Here is a 23,527-nt window from a genome sequence, read left to right on the forward strand (position 1 = left end):
CTCTCTCTCTCTCCCCCACTCTCTGCAATAATATATATATATATAAACCAGAACATTTGTTGTCAGCTGCATTATTCTCATTAAAGCTGGCAAAACTTTTGGCTGAGTAGTTTCTTTGTCAAAAAAAGCAGTTGCCAAGGTCCCAAAGCACTTTACTGTGGTAGCGTTGCCACCCACTTGATGAGTTTCAGGCTCGTGTCCTCACCTGGGAAACCCAAGCTCAAATTACCATGGTATTATACATATTTGAACCCAAGTCTTCTCCTTCACTACTGCAGACCCTCACCACCAGGCTAATTGCTAGTGGATGACTCTCACTCTCTGCTGTTGAAGCCATTTTGTATAACTGATTAAATAGTCATTAGTACAAGGACTCGAACTTGTATCTCTCACTGCCTAACCAGAGGCTAGAGAATCTCTGAGGTTTAGTAACCTCCCATCTCTCCTGTTGAGGTTGTTCCATTTGTCCAAAATACTTGCATAGTCACTGTGCTGGAGAGAGTGAGACTAACCACATCACCTCCTCCTCTCACAATTTTGTGAATCTAGACCTTTAAAAATATCTGGAAACAAAATGGTTTGGGTCAAAACCACATTTTGTTTGACCTGGAATGGCCTTTCTTGATTCACCAATTTTTTTTCTTGACTTTTCTGATTCAGTTTGACCCAGTTTGTTTGGTTTTACGGAACTGCCAGCAAACTGAAAAATCAGTTATTTGCCGACCTTTCATTTTCATTCCTAACAGGTCTGATTATTTATGTAGTTATTTCAAAGCCTGAAAACATGGCAACCATCAGAGAAATTATATCTAATCTGATTTCTTTAGCATTTATCTTTTCATCAAGAGCCATCCATCCTTAGCAACAGTACTTGTGGCTCTAAGGCAAATGTTTGCCAATAATTCAGCTTCCCTTGATTCAGGATAGAGGAACAGCAAGTCACCCAAGCTCACTGTGAATAACTCACATCACAGAGGGGAATGTTTGTATGTTTCACTGCAGCCCGGGAAAAATTTGTCATGAACCTGCTTTCCTTATTCAAACATTATGTCCATTGCAGAGAGCATCAGCTTCTTTGGTACAGGGTCTCAAGGACAGACTGACTGAAAGAAAACATATGAGACAGAGATACAGAATGGAAATAGGGTAAAATGTTAACAATTTCCATAAAGCCCAATGGAACAAAACCTTCCATATAGAGCAGAAATGCAAAGAAAAGGCACTGCAAGTGAAGCAGTCTATCCAAAGGATAGTGCCTGTGACTGGAACTCAGGTGCAGTGGGTTCTAGTCCTGGCTCTGCCAGCACCCTACTAGGTGATCATGGAACATTTACTTCCTGTCTGTAAAACAGAGAAAATTATATTGACTTCCTTCGTAATGTGCTTTGAGATCTACTGCCACAAAGTATTATATAACACTAAGTATTATTAGTATCTTCACAATGAAAGCAAGCAATTGAAATTCATGGCACTGTTCATTTTTTTTCATGATAATGTATCAGTTAGAGACCCTTAGGACAAGAATAACATCAGTCTTTCTCTGCAGTTCCAGTCATTTTTTCAAAGAAGACACAATGTACCAGAGCAGGGAAATAAAGGCAAGTAAGAGAGAAAGCTCACACTAAGGGCAGGGATAATGTGATAAGGAAGCATTTGAGCAAATTAAATTCCACATTGTGATTTGTGACTATTTATTTTCCTGTGTTAAGACAGCACTTGATATTTTATAATCTGGCATAGACACATTCATCACATGGTCGTTCTTGCTTGCACTATCAGAGACATGATCAAAGTAACAACCATATCCGAAAAAAATGAGGGAGTGCAGGCTCAGATTGTTTGGTCATGTGAAGTGGCTAAGAGAGTCCAACAAATCAAGGTTAAAGGGAAAAAAAGACAGAGAAGCTGACCCAAGAGGAACTGGTGGGATGTCATAAAGAAAGGCACATTAGAGGATATGGCACTGAAGAGAACACTTTGGGAGGAGAGGATTCATAGAGGGGACTCTATTAGATGGGATTAATGCAAGGAAGACAAATCTGGCATCCAGGGTGGGATTTGATAGCAGTCTTCAACTACCTGAAAGAGGGAGGGGGGTTCCAAAGAGGAAGGAGCTGGGCTGTTCTCAGTGGTGGCAGATGACAGAACAAGGAGTAATGGTCTCAAGTTGCAGTGGGGGAGGTTTAGGTTGGATATTAGGAAAAACTTTTTCACTAGGAGGGTGGTGAAGCACTGGAATGGGTTACCTAGGGAGGTGGTGGAATCTCCATCTTTGGAGGTTTTTAAGGCCCGGCTTGACAAAACCCTGGCTGGGATGATTTAGTTGGGGTTGGTCCTGCTTTGAGCAGGGGGTTGGACTAGATGACCTCCTGAGGTCCCTTCCAACCCTAATCTGCTAAGATAATTGAAGTGAGCTCTCAAATCATAGGAGAGAGGTAAAGATATCCACACTGATATCAAAGTGAAATGGATGCATCAGGGGATGCAGAGAGGCACCACTGCATTCTGGTCATGTCTTCAGCTGGGGCAAGTCAGGAACAGAATCCTAAATACAGGTAGCGAGTGGAGTTTTGCCATTCACGCCGGTGGAAGTAGATCGGGGATCCGGAGCACAGTCTCTGTGGACATAAAGGATTTTGAGACTAGCTGAACACCTCCTGCAAGCTGCGGAGTGTCCTGGATCTCAGAGGTGTTAATGACAGTGGGGGATGCTCAGCACACATTCAGCGGTGCACTGACTACCTTACTTCATAGGGCCTGAAGATCCCAATATTTTAAGACATACAGGAGTTGAGTTCAGGAATCAGGATGCTAAATATTCCTGCTGTGCCGAGCTTCATCTTGACCATGAATCCTTAATCCTTCCTTTTCTTGCTGTTTCCTCTTCCCGTTTCCCCCAACTTCTTTTCTATTAGGTTTATGACCTTAATATTATTCCAAATGGACGTTGTTCTGAGATTCAATATGTTTCATTCTGCAATAAATATGATAAACACAGACTCAATCTGTGGTCTTCCAATGCTGCATTTTGCAAAACATCTACTTGATCAGTCTAATCATGCAGTCAATATTATCTAATCCAAGCTCCTATAGGCATTTTGGCAGCTAAATGGAGTCCTAACACCATAAGAGAAAGGAAAAGAAGAGCTCCAAAGATCTTCTGCTTTAAGGTATTCAATTGCAAATTTACCTATATGATGGATTTCGTTTTCTAAATTGGTGGAAACGGTCCAAAAATGTTGATTTCTGAACTACAAGTGCCTACCAGTATTTTTAGCTCTACCCACTCTCTGCCCACCTCTGCACATTGCAGAAATAGCTGATTGACACCCAAATCTGCATCCAGAGATGGGCAAAAGAAATAAAATGTAGAGGTAGGCGCAGATCTGGATTTCAGATGCCTCAAATTATGGAGGTGTTTGCTTCAGAGGTGTTATTTGGAGCATTTGGGAGATAGGCCAATTTGTAATACTTATATCTAGGTCCTGGTCAGGATTTTAATTGTCACTAGCACAACCATTACGGTCACCATCATCATGGGTTTTTCAAAGTGGGGGTTTTGATCAGGCTCATGCTATGCCATCTGTGGCTATGTCTGCACTGCACATCAGTGGCAAAGGCAGGTATGGTACGTGTAGCACAGACTGCCATGAAAAGCAGGCTGTGTCCACATTGCCGTGTGTAGTTACACCGGTCAGTGAAAGGTTCTGGCAGGGGACGAGGCACCGGAGAAAGGTTCCAACGATGGGGAGGCAGCGGAACACTACACTTAGCAGTGTAGATGGGGAGGCACTGCTTGGATGACTAGAGAGCCATGTAGGGTATGCAGACTTCAGGTGTGCCTTTTCTCACCTAAGCTGTGCCTTGCCATCTACTCTATTTATACCCTTGCTACTGGGGGCTATCCAAGTTTGTACTGTACATACGAGCCACTGAAAGAAGTAGACATACCTTATGCTTAGCTGGACACATGGATGTCTCTCTGTACGTGGTCACATGTCTGTGTGGTCACGTGGGTGCCTTCACTTGTATCTACGCATTGGCAGCAGAATGGTACAGTGGATAGGATCTATTTCTAGCTCTTCTGCTAGCATACTGTGTGACCTTGGGCAAGTCCCTTCCACTCTCTGCATCAGTTTCTGCATCTGTAAAATGGAGATAATGCTACTGATCTTCCTTGGTGGATCACTTGTGTCTATTTGGGCATGTTGATATCTTCTCTTGGTCCTTTCTACACACCAATTTGACATGGACATTTTTGAAATTTTACCCTATTATTATTATTAACATTGTAAAACGCCATCACTGTTATTACTTGACCTCTTTCTCTCCTTTACTAGAAACAGATGGCCCCACCCATTACCCTGTCCAGTTCAGGATTGTTTCCTACAGTACATTCCCAGAAAGGATTGAAACATTATCTACCCCAACAAACATGAGAAGCCTTGTGCATGCATGAGGGAAGGGAATAAACAAATCATTATTGAGCGTCAGCTGCTGTGGCCGTTAAAAAGAATAACTTGGCCAGCGAACACCCCTATATCCCTATTGTAAAGTAAACTTGAATCAAAATGATTTCCTATTTCTTCCAGTGACTCATGCCACAAATCAATATATTTAATAAAATAACCAAACAACATCATCAAACTATAAATTCCTTTATTCCAAAATCAATACAACGACATTGAAACTTTGGCTTTATGGTAAATTCCTTCTTTTGCAGAAGAACAGAAGAATAAAAAGATATGATTTAAATGTTCACAAAACTGGGAAAGAACATCTTTTCTTACAGGCCAAAGCATGAGTACCCAATTGCAATCCCTTTACAAAAGTTGATAGCATATTGCACATACAACCTGAGAGTAATTGTTGTTGTTTTTTTTAAAAAAACCCACCGTAATATAGCAATTGGAATAGTCCAAAATGCTGAAAATAGAAGAGATTTGGATTTAATTTTGCATTCCTGGTGAGGAATGCAGATTGGCAAAAGTCCATCACTGGTCATGCCAACATACTAGATACATTTGTGTGGCAGTTTCTCAATTTGCCTTATTGTAACAGTGAGACTTGTTGAAAGTTCTGAAATATTCCCTTTACATTGTGGTACATTGTGGTACCATTATAGTTCTTCTATCACTTCCCTCTGCAGATTGTGCTAGTAGTGGAAGTGCCAATATACTGATTGAGGAACATACAGTCTACATTGAAGCACAGGGAAGTATAAGCAGAATGTCTGTTCTTGAATGATTCCCAGCCAAAATGGTTCAGACAACTTTTGTACAAGCTTCATCTGGGTACTTATCTCACAACCAGATTTGAACCAAACTCCCTAATTTCAGGATCAGACAGAGATCGGAACCGCAAAGCTTCCTCAGTGTGTGAAGATGTTGACACTAGAGCTATGTGTTTGGAGCCACCTGTAATCACATACTGAAAATACCTTTCCTGTAACATTCTGCTGCCTTCTCGGTATGTGCATTATTTTATTAATGAATTGCTATTATTATTTATATTACTGTAGTGCTGTATGGCCCCAGTCAGTGATTAGGGACCCAACATGCTAGATACTGTACACCAGGGGTTCTCAAACAGGGGGTTGGGACCTCCAAGGGAGTTGCAAGGTTATTACATGGGGGGTTGCGAGCTGTCAGCCTCCACCTCAACCCTGCTTTTATAATGGTGTTAAATATATTAAAAAGTGGTTTTAATTTATAAGGGGGGGTTGCACACAGAGACTTGCAATGGGAAAGGGGTCACCAGTACAGAAGTTTGAGAACTACTGCTACACACACTATGGCCTGGTCTACACCGGGGTGGGGGCAGGGGAGGATCAATATAAGATACGCAACTTCAGCTACAAGAAAAGCGTAGCTGAAGTCGACGTAGCTTATTTTGACTTACCTCCCATCCTCACGGCGTGGGATCGACAGCCGCTCGCCCTGGTGGAGTTCCGGAGTCAACGGGAGCGTGTTTGGGGATCGATATATCACGTCTAGATGAGACATGATATATCGATCCCAGATAGATCAATCGCTACCCGCCAATCCGGCGGGTAGTCTGGACGTACACTATGCAAAGATGCCCCTTGTCCCAAAGAGTTTGCAATCTAGGGCCCTGGTCCTGCAAAGATTTACACAGGAGCTTACAATTATGCTCTGTGAGTTGGCACTACACTGTATAAAGATAAGCATGTGCATAAGATTTTGCAGGATTGGGGTCTAAGTATGAGAAGGTATGTCAATCAGATACAACAAACTCATTGCGGGAACAGGTGGGAATAGTAAAACACATTATTAGTGGATTAAGCAATGCTTTGTTGATTAATGATTTCATTCCATTTCCCCCCACCACACTTATTTTGATCTGAAATGATTCTCAAAATGATTATTTTCCCATTTTCTTTCCATAAAACTTAAAAATACCAGATAGCTTTGTGCTTTTCCAGAGATATCTCAATTTGGCTGTATATTTCAGATACATTCTCCAACCCATTAAACAGCAATACATACAAAGGGACATGTTTACAGCTGATCGAACCAAATGGCCAACAGTTGTTGTGCCTGAAATATTCTTGTAAACAGGGTCTTTAGTTCCAAGGCTTTAAGCTCAGTGATGCACTAAAAGAGAGATCCATTAAATTAGCTCATTATTAGGATAATTATTTTTATTTCTTATAATTTAATAAAGACCAAACAGCCATGTGACTTCCCAGTCTGCTGGAAAGCATTGGCACAATGGGAGCCCATGTCATGAACATACAACATGCTAACACTGGACTTTTTTAAATACAAAAATTATTTCACCAAAGATGGTCCCTGCAATCAGTGGCCAAGCAGCCAACATCCATTGGCTTTGCTGGGAAATGGCTCATGTTTATTTCTCAAATTATTACCCACAAAGGAAGAAGTCAGACAAAGGCACAGATGGTGTTCTGACTCACAATCATCTTTTTTTTTTGTGCGTGAGATAATGAGCATATTTAATTAGAGATCAGTTTCTTCTTAGCTGTTAGTTTCTGTTGGGTAACCTGGTGGATATGTCTGCTTCCCTTGCCATCACTTTCAAATGGCAGCCGGTCAGCCAGCCCTTTAGTATTTTTTTTGTGGCTGTAAATTCCTGATCTGAAACAGACAGGTACCCATTAACCTTAATCCATTGGGTTGTGCAATGTACTAGGCATGCTCTGAAAGGCTTGATTTGTATTCATATCTCCTCCTTGTCATCTAACACCCCTCTCATCATGAGACCATCACTCAGCACAGTTCGTCCTTCTCCATTTCAACTTGGCAGTGACCTTGGAGAAGCATGTGAAGCTGCAGGAAACCCAGCTCCTTGAAGACTGGCAAAGCACATGTCAAGGAACTCTTTTCAAAGGGGGATCAGCCCATGTATTGGAAACAGCACAGAGGAGCGTATTTATAACGTGACCTTTCAACAAAGCTGCATCTATTTATCTTGTGTGACAGCTGCCAAGAGTGCTAAGGGGGTTCTAGCATCTCTGCTGGTAGAAAAGAGACATGGCATAGTTTTAATTGGCTTAAAGGAGATTTTGTGTTGAGGCTGCAGGAAACAGACAGGACCCTACAAAGTACTACTGTAGTACATCATAGGACCTAACCACATCAGCCACACCATCAGGGGCTTGTTCACCTGCACATCTACCAATGTGAAATACGCCATCATATGCCAGCAATGCCCCTCTGCCATGTACATTGGCCAAACCGGACAGTCTCTACGCAAAAGAATAAATGGACACAAATCTGACATCAGGAAACATAACATTCAAAAACGAGTAGAACACTTCAGTCTCCCTGGTCACTCAATAACAGACCTAAAAGTCAGGTATCAGAGTGGTAGCCATGTTAGTCTGGATCTATAAAAAGAGACAAAGAGTCCGGTGGCACCTTATAGACTAACAGACATATTGGAGCATAAGCTTTTGTGGGTGAATACCCACTTTGTCAGATTGTGAAACTGCAGAACTGGAATTAATTTGCAAACTGGACACCATCAAATTGGGCCTGAATAAAGCCTGGGAGTGGTTGGGTCATTACAAAACCTATTTTCCCCCATACTAATTTCACCCTACTGTTACTCACACCTTCTTGTTAACGGTTTGAAATGGGCCATTCTCATTACCACTACAAAAGTGATTTTTACTCCCTTGGTATCCTACTGTTAATTGAATTGTCTCGTTAGACTGACCTCCCACTGGGTAAGGCAACTCCCGTCTTTTCATATACTGTGTATTTATACCTGCTAGTGTATTTTCCACTCCATGCATCTGATGAAGTGGGTTCTAGCACACGAAAGCTTATGCCCAAATAAATCTGTTAGTCTCTAAGGTGCCACAAGGACTCCTCGTTGTTTTTTAGTATTTTGTAGACTCTAGTCTAGTTCAGCCTGTGCTACCTAGGGTCACCACATAAGATTTCCTAACATCCTGGCCCTTACTAAGCAGTCATGGAAGGAATTGTTGAGTGCAGTACAGATGTAAGACACATGGGCCCCAACCTTCATATATGGAAACACTGAGGCTTAGCACTGATCATCTGTGAAAAGATTCCTTCATGCTGCCGGTGTCACCAGTAACTTGCCTTGTTGTATATTGCCAAAGATTTCCGCTTCTTGGCTAAGGTGGGGACCATGCACAACTAAGCGAGGTCGACACTTATGGTGCTGTGTAAAGTATACACATTGCTCCCTCCCTCCCCCAAGCACAGGTATAAACAGCAGTGTAGATAGTGAAGCACTGCTAGGCGAATGAAGACATCAGAACCTTAGACTATATACCCTGTATGGCTCTCTGTGTTCCCTAACAGTGCCCTCCACATCTTCACTACTGCTGCTTTCAGCACTGCAGTATCCCACTGCCTCCCTGCTGTTGGAGCCTTTCCCCACCACAGGTAAACCTCTGGCAGCAGGGAAAGACTCTGGCAAGGGGAGGCAGTGGGGAAAGTTTCTGGCAGCTCCCCACTTCTGGAGCCTTTCCCCCACCTGCTACCAAACCCTTTGAGTGCTGCATGTAGCTACACACCGCAGTGTGGACACAACATACTTTTCACACCAATGTATAGCTGTATGGATCCTATGCGCAGCCACTGATGTAGACAAGGCCTTAGTCTCCTGGGGACCTCAAGGCACAATCAGTTGCCCTGGGAAGCAATTTATCCATCTCACTGCTGAGCTGAAAAAAACAAAGAAGCAGGGGTGGGGGATGGGGAAGGTCAATGGTATTATTATTTATGAAGATATTCACTTGCTGACCTGCTGTGCATCTTTAGCAGAGGCCACTGGATGACAGAAATAAAAAACAGACGGTGAAGGAGAAAATTTCACAAGTTATCCTTGATTAATACTAGTGTGAGAGGAGAATCAAATCTAAAAGCCAATGACAAAATTCCAAACTGATTTAAGAACATGCTATCGAAAAGAAACCACATAGGAACTTCCCCTGTACCTAACCTGGTACCAGTACCCAACACCAGCATGGCCACTTAGGCCAAAATCCTCAAAGGGACTGAAATCAAACAAGACTTAGCCACCTAAATATCTTTGAGGATCAGGGTCTTAGTTATTCTTGGAAACAGCGGAACTGCAGCTGTGATCCTGCTGCTCGTAACTCAGCATCCCTTACTTCCAGAGTTCAAGGAGCACCTGACATAAAAACAAGGATTTTAAACATAAGATGAATGTAACTAAATGCTTAGGATTTACAAATGCTGGACTACAGTGGGGGCGTAGGCGGCAAACAGGGCATCCATCAGGGCCCCTTGCACAGGCCTAATGAAGTGTGGATCCCTCCTATCACAATAGATAATCTCATCTCGTACAGTAATTAGGCAGTAATGGTGGGTTAAGGGAGGGAAGCATCCAGGGATAAACATCCAACGCTGGACACCATTAAAGAGAGCTGATTTTATACTATAGTGAAGGCTTACTGGGCTGCCCAGGTGTGTCAGAAGGGTTAATATAAAGGCCATAGGACTGCACCAGTGGTTTCATTGGCAAAGTGGCAGCAGGTTACATGAGTACAAGTGATAACAGATGAATACACAGGAAGGAAATATAGCTGGAACATCAGCCCTGAGTGCGTTGGATATGAGACCCTGAGAGGAAGTAGGCATTGCACCCTGCCATGCCATTTTCCAGAGTCACTTTACAGACTAGATCACCTCTTTACCACATGATGATTCATTCTGTAAATGCATGAACAATTTCAGCAGGAAAAGATGTGAGGAATAATGCTGGCTAATGCTTTCCTTTACAAAGCATGCAGAAGCAACAATAGTATGCTGCCATCTTGTGTTGAAAAGGTACAATTTTTCCCCTCTAAAGTGCATTTTCAAAAGCAGCTACTCATTTTTGGGTGGCTAACATGAGACACCTGATCTTCCAAAAGTGCAGAGCACCCACCTTCTGATGATGAGATCCTTTTATGGCGTTCTGAGTTCAGCAGACAAACCCTGAGGTACACAAAATCACTTTTGAAAATGAAAGCTGTTGTCTGTCACATTTAGCAGAGGAAAACAAACCCCACCCGTACTTGCTTGCTCTTGCCTGAATTCGTATTCAGGGACAGGATGTACTTGTGGCACCTTAGAGACTAACACATTTATTTGAGTATAAGCTTTCATGGGCTACAGCCCACTTCATCAGATGCATAGAATGGAACATATAGTAAGAAGATACATATATGTTCCATTCTATGTATCTGAAGAAGACTAGGGACCGAATGGCTGGGCAGCAGTTCTGCAGAAAAGGACCTAGGGGTTACGGTGGATGAAAAGCTGAATATGAGTCAACAGTGTGCCCTTGTTGCCAAGAAGGCTAATGGCATTTTGGGTTGTATAAGTAGGGGCATTTCCAGCAGATCAATTCAGCACTGGTGAGGCCTCATCTGGAGTACTGTGTCCAGTTTTGGGCCCCACACTACAAGAAGGATGTGGATAAATTGGAGAGTCCAGCGGAGGGCAACAAAAATGATTAGGGGGCTGGAGCACATGACTTATGAGGAGAGGCTGAGGGAACTGGGATTGTTTAGCCTGCAGAAGAGAAGAATGAGGGGGGGATTTGATAGCTGCTTTCAACTACTTGAAAGGGGGTTCCAAAGAGGATGGATCTAGACTGTTCTCAGTGGTAGAAGATGACAGAACAAGGAGTAATGGCCTCAAGTTGCAGAGGGGGAGGTATAGGTTGGACATTAGGAAAAACTTTTTCACTAGGAGGGTGATGAAGAAATGGAATGGGTTACCTAAATCTCCTTCCTTAGAGGTTTTAAGGTCAGGCTTGACAAAGCCCTGGCTGGGATGATTTAGTTGGGTTTGGTCAGATGACCTCCTGAGGTCCCTTCCAACCCTGAGATTCTATGATTCTAAGTGAGCTGTAGCCCACGAAAGCTTATGCTCAAATAAATTTGTTACTCTCTAAGGTGCCACAAGTACTCCTGTTCTTTTTGCGGATACAGACTAACATGGCTGCTACTCTGAAACCTATCATTATTAAGGGCCAGTTTCAAGTCTTGGCACAGGTAAACACGGGGTTTGCCATACATGATCAAAATGATCCAGTATCCTGTCTCTGGTAACAGTTGCCAATGTTAGAGGAAGGCAACAACAAGCTAGATCCATAAAGGAAATTTAGCAGCAGTGTTGCAATGCCTGACGTTAGGTGCCCTGTTGCTCTGTGGAATTCTCAACCTTGAATTAGGTGCCGAGGTGCTCACACAATGCATGGGGAGTTATGTGTCTAAAAAAGGGATTCACAAATGTTAGCACAAAGGGTGGGGGAGCAGCCTGGGCTAGCCAGTAGGAAATACTGAGGAGAGGGGTGTGGCCTAAGCACCACTCTTTAAAAAGAGTTGAGGCAGTGACACCTGTCTCCACTTGGGATTCACAGCTGTGAGCCTTCTCCCTGAGTTTATGCCTGAGCCAGTTCAGTACTTTCTCGCACAAGAAAAGGGGGCTGGTATCACCTTTTCTATAGCCCAGTGATTAATATACTCATCAGTAATGCAGGAAACTTAGCCTCAAATCCCCACTGCCTGTGTCAGAGAAAGGGCATGAACCCAGCTTTTCTACCTCCATGTGAGTGCCCTGAACACTGGACTATGGGGGTAAGTCAAGGTGGGATTTTCAGTCTCTCCTGTTGAAGCTGTTCCTCTTTGTATAAACACTTATCTTGTCATTAGGAACATGGGTCTTCCAGGAGAGTACCCTGGCCACTGGACTGTAGAGACTATTCAGAGTGTTATCTATATTAGACCCTATCACATTTCTGTAGATCTCTATAGGTTTCACTCCTATTGAAGTCTAGACTACAGTGCTTTGTCAGGAGAGTCTGGATTGATTCATACAGAGTGCACCTCTAAGTAGGGAGTTGTGTGTGATTGGTCACTTAAGTCACTTGGTAAGTTTTCTGTTCTTTGATTGGAAGATGTAAGCTTTATAAACAGGATGGAGGTCAGCAGTGGATCTCTTAGTGGGAGGACAGGGTATGGGTAAGGGAGGGGGCAGGATAGTAGTCAGATGACATTTTAGGGTAAATATTTTGCAGACGAAAGAAGATTTTATTTGCTCACATACCAGATCCCAGATTTTTTTTTTTAAGTTGGCTTCCTTCCTAAGTGACGATGAGAGAAAGATATAAACCAGGTTCATTGTTTGTCTTCTAGGCTTTATATTCAACTTTATCTTATCATACTCTACTTATGTATACAGGTGAGCGCTAATAAGCTCCTTCATGCAAGGGTATCACCCTAAACACAAATACATTTTCTCAAATGAATGAATGAAAGATCCTCCCCAAACATTCATGTGAACAAGGATTTCATGAGCACTTGCTGAAAAGCAAAAAATATGGCTTGAACAGGAGAAACTATGAAAAGGACAATCAAAGAAACCCTTTGGGGTACATCAAAGAGGTTGTGAGGTTTCTGCCTGAAGAATTCTTACAAAACCTTGTTGTGTCTTTGAATTGCTGGAAATACTGAGATTATTTCGTATGCACATGTTCTTACTGTCATGTTCCTTATTGACTCTAAGCCTACATCATGTTGTTGCCACTTTGCTAAAATCTAAATTTTTCTATAGGATGAGTTTTGAATTCTGTGGGGAAAAGAAAAAAAAGGCAGCAGCATTTCTTTCCTTCATTGGCATTGGGTTTTGTAAGCAAACACTTTCTATTTTTGCTACAAATTGCGACCATGTTACCAGGAATACACCTTGTCCATCTCTCAAAGTGTATTCAGCCCTAACGTGAAAATTTAACTCATTTTTAGTAGGCTTGATTTTTGCCATTGTTCACTTATAGTATAAAAGAGTTTATTTCAAAGCTGTTTCATAGTACTAGAACTCACATCAGGGATACTAGAGACAGGAAAGTCTTATAAGGCCCTCCAGTCTCAGAGTAGTTATGACTTATGCTGGTTTTTAATCTAAAAGCCATAAAATGTATCCCCCAAAAGAAAGGATGAGTGAAATGGAAGAGTAATTTTGCCCACTTTCTTCCCCAAAGACTCTTGTGAATTGTGTCTCAAATGGAGCTTACTCATTCCACTGATATGTACATTGAACCTTGTTCTGTTTGGCACAGCCTGACTTTTGATTGCCATTTTACAGGCAGGGGCACAGAGGCAGAATGATTGGTCACATGCTAATGATGGTCTATGTGCTCTCAACTATGAACAAAACTGAGTGTCTATTCATATGACTCAGCACGATTTCACACAGTCATTAAAGGACCTCCCCAAGACAGATCCTCATCAGTATGGTAATGAATATGTGATGCAGAAACCCCAGAACATTTGTTATGCTTCTCTTTTGTTTTCTAACATTCTATTAGCATCGTTTAGTCTGAAAGTTCACAATACAGAATGGCTTAATTTCCAAAAATCACCAGAAGTGGATCAGAATAAGACAGTGCATGACATGTTAAACCTAAAAATGAGAATCCCTGTAAATGGCAAGTTTTGAATAAGAAATTATGAACAAGAATAAACTGTTTGAATAGTTGGAAACCCCGTCTCTCTCCCCCACCCCAACTAGTCACTGCCCTTAACTTTATACCAGCGTCTCATAAACCTATCTGTTATATCCACAAGAGGGAGCTCTAATGACACAAATGAAATAAGCATCTGTTCTACTCACTGCTTATGGAATTCATGTCTTAGATTGAAATGTATTAGAAGAACACAGTGAAAAACAACCAGGATATGGTGCTACAAACATTTTGAACATAGGCTATTTCCAGTTATTGCAAGGTTTCTTTCTTAGAAAAAGGACAGTGGCTCTTTTCTCTGCGTTCTTGCTTAAGAACCATAAGGTAGTCTGGGAGTATCTGAGGACTCTCTTCCATTTCTAGGGTCCCCAGAGAGTGCGAGTGGCTTGAAGCTTTCATCACTAGTGTGAGGTCCAAGTTTTCCTTCCCAGCCCCAAAGGTGAATTTGAAGCCTCAATCTTCAGGTGGTATAAGGGATTTGTTTTCGTTTAAGCCAACTTCAAAAGAGTTAGAAGTTGGATGGTGCTTTCATGGCTTCATTCCAGGAAAGAAAAATGAAATCTTACTGGTACTCATGCCAATGTGTGTGCCTGTGTGTTTATCAGAGACATTAAGGGGTTGGCACCAATAACACGAGCAAGAGAGTCGAAGACTAAACCAACCCATTCTCTTTAACATCTGCTGATTTGGTGCCTACGTATGGCAGTAGATAATATAAAGAGCGTCCTGAGAGGTTCCCTCTGCTAATAAGGCCAACAGGGTGTCACTATAAAATAAGCACTTACTCAGATGTCTGAAAAATCATAGGCATGTAGGTTAACTCAATTCCAATGTTTGAAGCAAAGAATTGCTGGCCGTTTGGAAGCTCCCTGCCTAGTTGCACTAGCCTCTTTTGTTCAGTTGAGAGAGCATTAGACTGAAGATAGAAAGATCCCTGCTCCCTGCATTTGGACAAGTCTCTCCTTTTGAGAACTTAGATAAAACACTGATGAGCAATAGAGAAAACCTTCTGATGGAGAGTTATGTAAGCCAAGAATCCAGGATCAACTTCTTAATGTTATTTAATTGCCTTGAGCATCTGAAGTGCAAGTAGAGATGCAAAACAGAAATATTTCCCTTTTTTAAATAGAAATACCAAGGGAATTTCATATCTGAACAGAGTTCTGAGATCAGGAAGCTGACAGGATCACATAAGACTGATGTTTGAACAAGTTTCACATTTTTTCCCCCTATGCACTTCTCCACTTCCTAATTTTGGCCAGAGTTAGAAGCAGAGCTACTGAAATGATGTGAGGGGAGGCTGTTTTATTCTGGCATTCTCTAAACTGGCTAGAACATGACCTCACAAGAGTGAGACTGTGCTGGCAAATTTTCTAAGTTCATTCTTAGACCAAAGAGGTTTGGATAAGCAGAGAGAGAACTTTTGGTTGCTTATCCAAACTGAACATGGATATCTCTTGAGAGCCACACCCTGAAATATGGAAGTGTGGTGATCCTGCACTATAAAGGGTTGAATGGTCCTTAAATGATTATCCCTAATCATAAACACTCCCAGCAGGTTGGGGTGGGACAGGTCGGCACCCACAAAGTCATCTGCAGGGTGAAATACAATGAAAAAATGTGCTTGCTCTTGCTGCTGCTGAAAAAAAACAACATCATTTTAACGTGGGCAAAACCAAAACAGAAGTTCCCTCCCCATCCCGAAAGACACGGCTGGTACACAAACTCAGCACATCTTGCAGGCCATGCGTGGAGAAGCCCCAGTTCATCCCGGCTCTCTCAGCCAGGGTGGTCGTCTGTGTGGAAAGCCTAAAGCAAACAAAGGCAAGGTACGTCCAGATGTGGGGAGGCTTTCAGGTTCACTTGGTGTTCCTGGGGTAAGCGGCAAATGCATGCCTGTGCTTTCTGCTCAGAGGAATGAGGAGGGGCAGGGGAGGATAAGTCCTAGTGACCAGACCAGACCTCTTGCAAACCTTTTCCTCTACAAGGCTACAGCACCATTTTTTTCCTTTCCAGAACCATCTGAGCAAATATGGGCCCTGGTCAAAACATCAGCAACTGCTGATCCGTCAAGGCTACGCTAAACAAACCCTGCCGAACAATTTATAACTTGACCCCACATTACGCCTGGGCTCAGTAAATGGGGTCTCTGAAAGGCCTTTTCATGCCAGATACACCAGGCTAAATTAGCCAAATCTATAGCGCACCCGCTTCACCCCTCTTTTAATTCTTCTGTGTGGGAGTGATATTTGAAGGACACTGTCCTTCAGGTGGCATTCAGAAGCTAGTGGGTGCAAGCCGAACAGTTTTCCGTTCCTCTTTTTGACAGCACACTTCTTCCTATTGCCCATAACAAGAAAACTTGCTCTTCCTTGAATTAAAATGCAAGGCTGTCTGATGTCAGTCTTCTGATATCAGTCTCCTTGAGCAAGTTACTCAGCATCATAGTGTGCTAACATTGGCAGGGGGATTCTGGATAATCCCACAGGAAATATGATTTAACTGGAGCGCTCGTTTTCATGGCTCCTGGATCCTGTTGCTGTTGTGTGTTGTTGGGCAAGTTTCATCTTTCTGTGACTCAATTTCCCTCTGTGAAAAGTTAGATTATACCTTTTATAATCTGTTTTGAGTAAGGAGTGGTGTGTACTTGTGGTGCCCAGGAAACATAGAATAAATGATAGTGGAGAAGAATAGAACTTATTATGTTGAGGGATAATATGAGGGAAAAAGCATTGTTCTAGGGAAAATTGAATGGCAGTTTGCCTATGCATTGCAGACAGCACCTCTGCTTTCACGTGGCAATGAAATCCATGTTGAATTTCTTGTCTGCACAATTTATCTCTTGAGACTTTGAAAGGAGAATCCGGTATGATAGTTCCACATAGAACATTTGGCATATGGAGATAGATAGATAGATAGATAGATAGATGAACTAATTATATGGGTTTTAAAGTTTTGGGGAGACTCATCCTTTGTTTCCCTTCAGGAGCCAGGACATCAACGTATTGTAAAAAATGGGGTGGCATTAAGGTTCTTCTGATAAACAGGTGGGCTGCTATCCTACTATGGTACGTCTACACTGTATTCTTGTAATGTGGGTGGATGGATGCACGCTAGTTCTGCTCAAGCTAACACAGAAAAATAACAAAGTAGCCAGGGTTAGCCCGGGCAGTGGTTCAGTCTAAGTATGGCCAAGTATGTACCCCTGGGGGCCAGGCGGGTTTGCACTCTGGCAGAGAGCCTGAACTCCTGCCCATGTTTCCCTCCAGTCACATCACTATCCTTAATGTGCTAGCGCTCCTCAAACTGGCACATGCCTGTCTGCTTGAGCTGGGAAGCATGCTCCCAGCTGCGGCTAGATGTATCCTTAGAAGTAGAGCTGACCGGAGGATGACAACTCTGTTTCATGGCAACTTTCGAGGTTGTGAAAGTTTTCATTCCACATTGGAATAAAAACAAAACCCTTCACACATTTTTGTGAAAACAGAAATTGTCAGAAGGTCCATTTTCTAATGATTCATGATTAGACTTGGCAGAATTTGATTTTTATTATTTCAAAGGATAATACCAACGTTATTTTTAAGCATTTTTTAAAAATTGATTTAAATGTTCACAGTTTTGCAGAATTATGTGGTTTAAGCATGTTTTTATTTCATGCATTTAAATTTCAGTTGTGGGAGCTTCCAGGCATGGGTCAGACAATAATTATTTGACTGTCATTAATGTTGAGATTGAAAAAGTTCAAGCTTTATAGCCTTTAAAACACAAATTCTCAACTTCACATGTTAAAACATACAAAGTAAATATCTTTTAATAAGCAGCATTTTTCTTACTTTGCCTGTCTGAACATTTTGATTATTCTTGATGGAAGTATGTGTGTATTGTGAAATCACCGTTTACTGACAAAAATCGAATCCATCCAAGTTTAGATATGGTACATAAGCACCACCCAGTGGAAAGTGTAATATAAATCCCTCATTTATATGAAGATGATGGCTGGAATTATGGGTGAAAGAAGGTGATTATACATCTCATGACCAGAGATGTCAGTGTTCCCACAAGCCCACAACAGAGTCTTTCGGATAATGTTTTGGTCTCAAATCTCAGATCCGCTTCTTTGAAAGGCTTGCTAGGGGTTTGTGAACTTTTTGAGAAAACCTGTGCCCAGTTTCCAGAAATTTTGACTGATTTGTGGTTCCACAACAAGAATATAACGAAGTTCAAGGGTGTTCAGAGTCAGGATTTTAGGTCAGCTCTTTATAAAGATAGAGGTTAACTTCAGTAGCTGAATGTGGATTCTTCTACCCCCCAGCAGTATTTGAATGAGAGCGGTTGGTCCAACCCCATCTGAGTTCAAAACTAGAGCTGGTCAAAAGATGAGCGGGGAGAGAAGTAAATGTTTTGCAAAATATGTTTCCCATTTGTTGCCAGCGTTTCTATTAAGATATGATATGTTGCATTTTAAAAGAATTCAGCACTGCATTTGAGTAGATCTTGGATGCTGCATTGGGTGAAAACTGATGGATTGTTTTTGTTGTTTAGTGCTGGGCTTCACTTGAAACCAAATCAAATCAGGTCATGAGGCTGGCAAGGGAACCAACACAGATCAAAATTGCCGAGTTTCTCGGAAGTCTACTCCTGAGTCACCAGTGAGTCTCTTATCCACACAGAACGAAGGGAAATTGGGTTAGTTCTGCCCAAACCACAGTCCAAAAGATTGTTCTCCTTGAATTGTGAACAAAAGCATAATGTTGCTTGACTTTAAGTGCTAAGTAAAAGCTCCCTGCATACATTGCAGTTAAGCAGCTAGGTTGCCATTTCAGTGTTCATATAGATAAAAGTCGAATAATTTAACCTGCCAGTTCAATATGAAACTGTGATAATAGTTGATGCATGGGCTACCGGATGGGTCTTTGCAAAAAAGCTACTTGATGGGACAGAGTAGGATAATTTATTATCTCCTGAAGCTTGGTCCCACTGCTCGTTGCTGAGCACATCAGTTCAGGAGGATTAGTTGATCTGGGTTTTGTTTCTGTTGAGACAATGACATAAATAGGGATTAAACACCTGCAGCATTCAAGGGGAAGAAGAGATCAGGAAGGGGGAAAATAGATCTTTTAATCAGCCACTATCTATGCTTTTTTGAGACAATGCTAATTTATGCCACATCCTGTCTACTGCTTAGTAAGCTATACATCTGCTGCATTTCCTCTGTAAATGCCATGCAAGGCCAGCACTGAATGGCTCTCATAGATATTGTCTAGTGTCAGGGGCATCAGAATTTCAGCACAGGATCACATTGGCATCTGATGGGAAGGGAGGTTTTGTGTCTAGTGCACCAAGTTGGGGCTGTAGAGGACTCTGTTCAATTCAAAGCTCAGCTATCAACTTTTTTCTATGTGAGACCTGTTTGTGGCTGAATGCCCCCAGGGATGTAATGTGGTATAAATGACTCTTGTTTGCAAAGTGCTTCGAGATCCTCACATGGATGATGCTATAAACTATGAAAATATTATCATTATTATTGCTATTTAGCTCTTTATAAAGCACTGTATGCTGACTGCAAAGCTTTGATGGAAACCAAAGCCATCACACTGAAGGAAGCTTCTGTCAGGAATGATATTGCCTCCTTCTATAAACACTTGCATGATCTCACTGACAAGAAAGGTCATTTGCTCGGTGTGATCTACTCCAGTTATGGCCAGATGATCAATGTAGAAGTGGAGTACATGGCATATTGGTGTGAACATTTCAGCCAGCTGCTCAAGGCACCCCTAATTTCTTTGGATTCTGATACTAATGCTGCTGCCGAGTTGACCCATTTTCCAGATATGTGTCTAAGCACGTGTGTTTCCCAACATGCTCTAAAATTTCTCACACTGAGTAGAGTGAAGAAGCTCATCCCCTTTCTGGCATTTGATTTTATTAACAAAGAAGTTAACAATAGCACAACCAAGTTCAGCTCAATTTTTCTCCCCAGTCTTGGTGGCTCCTAAGGTTTCTCTTCAAGACTGTGCTCAGCCCACACTCTAGCTCCTCTCTCTAACAGCAGTCCCACCTTTCTTATATCCAAAGGTGCTGGCTTCCTCTGGGACTCGGGGGTGTTCAACCCCCCGCTCTGCCCCAGGCACTGTCCCCACCCCACTCCTACTCCCAAGTCCCTACCCCTGTCCCGCCTCGTCCCCACCCATACCTCGCCTCTTTCCCCATCTCTTCCTGCCCAGTTCCACTCACTTCCCTGAGTGTGCTCCGTCCCCGCTCCTCCTCCTTCCTCCCAGAGCCTCCTGCACACTGGAAAACAGCTGATTGTGGTGGGTGGGAGGTGCTGGGAGGAAGAGGGAGGAGCTGATTGGGGCCACTGGCGGACAAGAGGCACTGGGGGGGAAGGAGACAGCAGGCTGTCATTGGGTGCTAAGCACCCACTATTTTTTTTCCATGGGTGCTCCAGACCTGGAACACCCACTTAGTTGGCGCCTATGCTTATATCTGTGTAGGATGATGAGCCACCTGCCTCAGTCAGTCAGCAGAACCCATGTCACCCTTTCCCGGTAGGCTAAACCCCTGTTCATGGGGTGGGGTGTTACAGGCTGACACTGACAGATTGTTACAATTTAATGGCAGATGTGCTACCCAAGAACATATGTGGTTGTCAAGTTTTGAAATTAATGAAAATAAAGAAGGAGAAATTGCAGGCACTAAATATGTGTGTGGTGGTTACAACAAAGGAGGGAATTATGGTGTTAAATATGGAAAAGTAGGAGGCCTGTTCCTTGTGTGGAAGTGGGGAAGAGTTTGTGATCCACTGGGAATTAATCTCCCATAAAGCATTCTCTGACAGCCAAAGTGAAAATCGGAAGCAGATTAATTGGATTCTGTCTTTTCACGGTACACAATGATGACATACAACTGAATACCCACCTAAGTGAATTAGTGCAGCGAAAGATTCTTAAATCTACCTTCAAGCCTGAAAGAATATGATACAAAATGAACCCTCCCAGAAAATCTAAATGACTCAGGCCAATAAATTAATCACTTCAGCAGGCTGATTAAAATATGAATTAAAAAGCAGGGAGAAAATTGTACAGTAACTTGACTGCAAAGAGACCCAGGGCTTGGCTCTCCAGTAGTTCAGACTCATATTACATAGACATAATGCCATTTATGTCAATGGATTTTTTTCCTGATTTGCCCTAGTGAATCAGGACACTATAGGCTTTTTTACACACTGAAACAGCCCAATGATGACTGTGTATGTGCCGGGTCTTCAGGTGGTGTATATCAGCAAATTCCATTCAATCCATTGGAGTGGCAACATTTTATGTCAGCTGCAGATCTGGCCCATGAACTACAAGCTGATCACAGGAAGAAGGGATTGAAGCATGAAAATATAGTGAAGTATTTAGTGTTTCCATGGGCAGTGGGTACCATAGGTTGCGGGAGGCTATGCCTTCCCAAACAGCCAGGCATGGCCCTGCCCACGATCTGCCTCCAGACTCTCCCCCCCTGCCCCGCCGCGCTTGAACTTCCCAATCTGCCTATGGGCGGCTACAGTCCCCCTGTGTGGTGAACTCCGGGGCTAGGAGGGCGAGCCTGGGGCAGGGCCGGTGGTCACGGCAGGGGGGGCGCAGAAGGGGCATGGCTCGGGCAGAAGGGGCTAGCCTCCCCTAACCTGCTGTTCACGCGCCGCCCATGAGAGTTTCCATTAATTGCGATGGAGACTAATAAGAAAACCGCCATAAAGCTGGGTGGTTCTTTGACAAGATTCATATAAACTCCAGATTCATCATGGTCAAAATCTATCTTCCCCCCCTGCCTTCAGGAAGGTGTTATATTCTGGGGATTGCCATGAATGTTCCTGAAAATCACTATAGCTCCAAGAATATGTTGTCACAATGTTTGACTAAGACATGGCAGGTAGTGATGAAGAGACCATTTTTCTTACTTTATACTTTTTGTTATGCTTCAGCATTTGGTATTGGCATGTGCCTCTCTCCCCATACCCTCCCTCCCAAAGTAATCCAACACAGAAAACGTGGTACTGGAGATGAGGGAAGAGAGGGCCTCTGTGAAAGCAGCAAGAAGAGCATAAAACTGTCAGCTGTGTGTGAGCTGAAATTCCCACGACCCCTGGGCCGAACGTTGTAAATAGACTTGGCACTGAATTCTCGCCTCGGGAAAATAGAGTGGTGGCCGGGAGGGGTAACAAACAAACAAATAAATAAGTGAAACCCGCAGCTGAACCCTGGCCCTGGCCCTTAACACGACTGCTGTGGCAGATTTTTCTTCGGACCCTGTGATAAGACCAAAGCGTTTGTGGATTGATGCTCTCTCTGCTCCTGCACTTCCTCTGACTGGGGAGCAGCACATGCAGGCTGCAGCAGGCTGAGGGAAATGGTGGGGTTGTTATTCTGTAATTTCTTCCCACTTTGTGCTCACAAAGAGGTGTTAAAGGGCCGCCACGTAAATGGGAATCTGGCCTACTTTGGGAATCCTGCAAACAGCTTGTGCTGTTGTTTTACGGACAATATCTCATTATTAAAATTACAGGCCTTGGTAAGCAAGAAATGCCTTGCATACCGACATTCAACCACCCCCACTCCCACAGCCCGCTTACAACCACCTCTGTAAATGTGCTACATTCTCATGCCCACCAAGCCACAGTATGAATTATGCAAGTGACCCATTTCCCCATCATGTGCAATTACACACCAATATTACTGACATCAGTGTGCTTAGGCAGATCAGCCTAGCCAAAGAAAGGCATTTATGGGGGAGGACAGAGCCACCAACATGATCAAGGGCCACACATTTCCCACAAGTTCAAGAGTGGTCAGAGCCAGTCTGCCATTCAGCTGGATCCCGCCTCTTATGTATAATTCTGGCCCTACATGTCAGCCCCACTCATACTACAACATGCAGGCACATGGTAATATACACTAGGAGAGAGAGGAGCTCTGTGTCTCCCCCTGTAGTGTCTGATCTACATAAACACCAACCAATTCACATGCAGAAGGTCACCGGTTCACGTCTCGCTGGGTATGTCTACATTGCAAAAACAAACCCTGTAGCAGCAAGTGTCAGACCCTAGGTTTGTGCTGCAGGGATAAAAATAGTAGTGTAGATGCTTGGGCTGGAGCCCAGGCTCTGAAACGCAAGAAGTGGGGAGGGTCTTAGGGCAGGAAGAGGTGGGGTGGAGTGGAGGCAGGGCCTTGGGTGGAGTGGGGGCGGAGTCTGGGTCAGAGCCGGGGTTCGAGCACCCCCTGGTACATTGGAAAGCCAGTGACTGTGGCTCTTCTGCGTCTGTCCCATCAGATGCTCTCTTAGCTCCCCCATGTGCGCTGAACATGTCTTCCTGCTCTCCGGCCTCTTTGAATCAGCTCCCCTTGTGTCTCTTTATCTTAACAGGTCAACTTTTATAGCAGCTGCTGAAGTGCTGTGCCTCCTGCCTGACATACCGAATCACTATAAAAACTCTCCATTTGCCTGCTACAGCACTGGGACTGAGATCTCTCTTCTGTTTTGTCTGGCA

Source organism: Mauremys reevesii, linkage group 15 (assembly GCF_016161935.1).
Source record: "Mauremys reevesii isolate NIE-2019 linkage group 15, ASM1616193v1, whole genome shotgun sequence".
In the NCBI taxonomy this organism is placed as follows: Eukaryota; Metazoa; Chordata; order Testudines; family Geoemydidae; genus Mauremys; species Mauremys reevesii.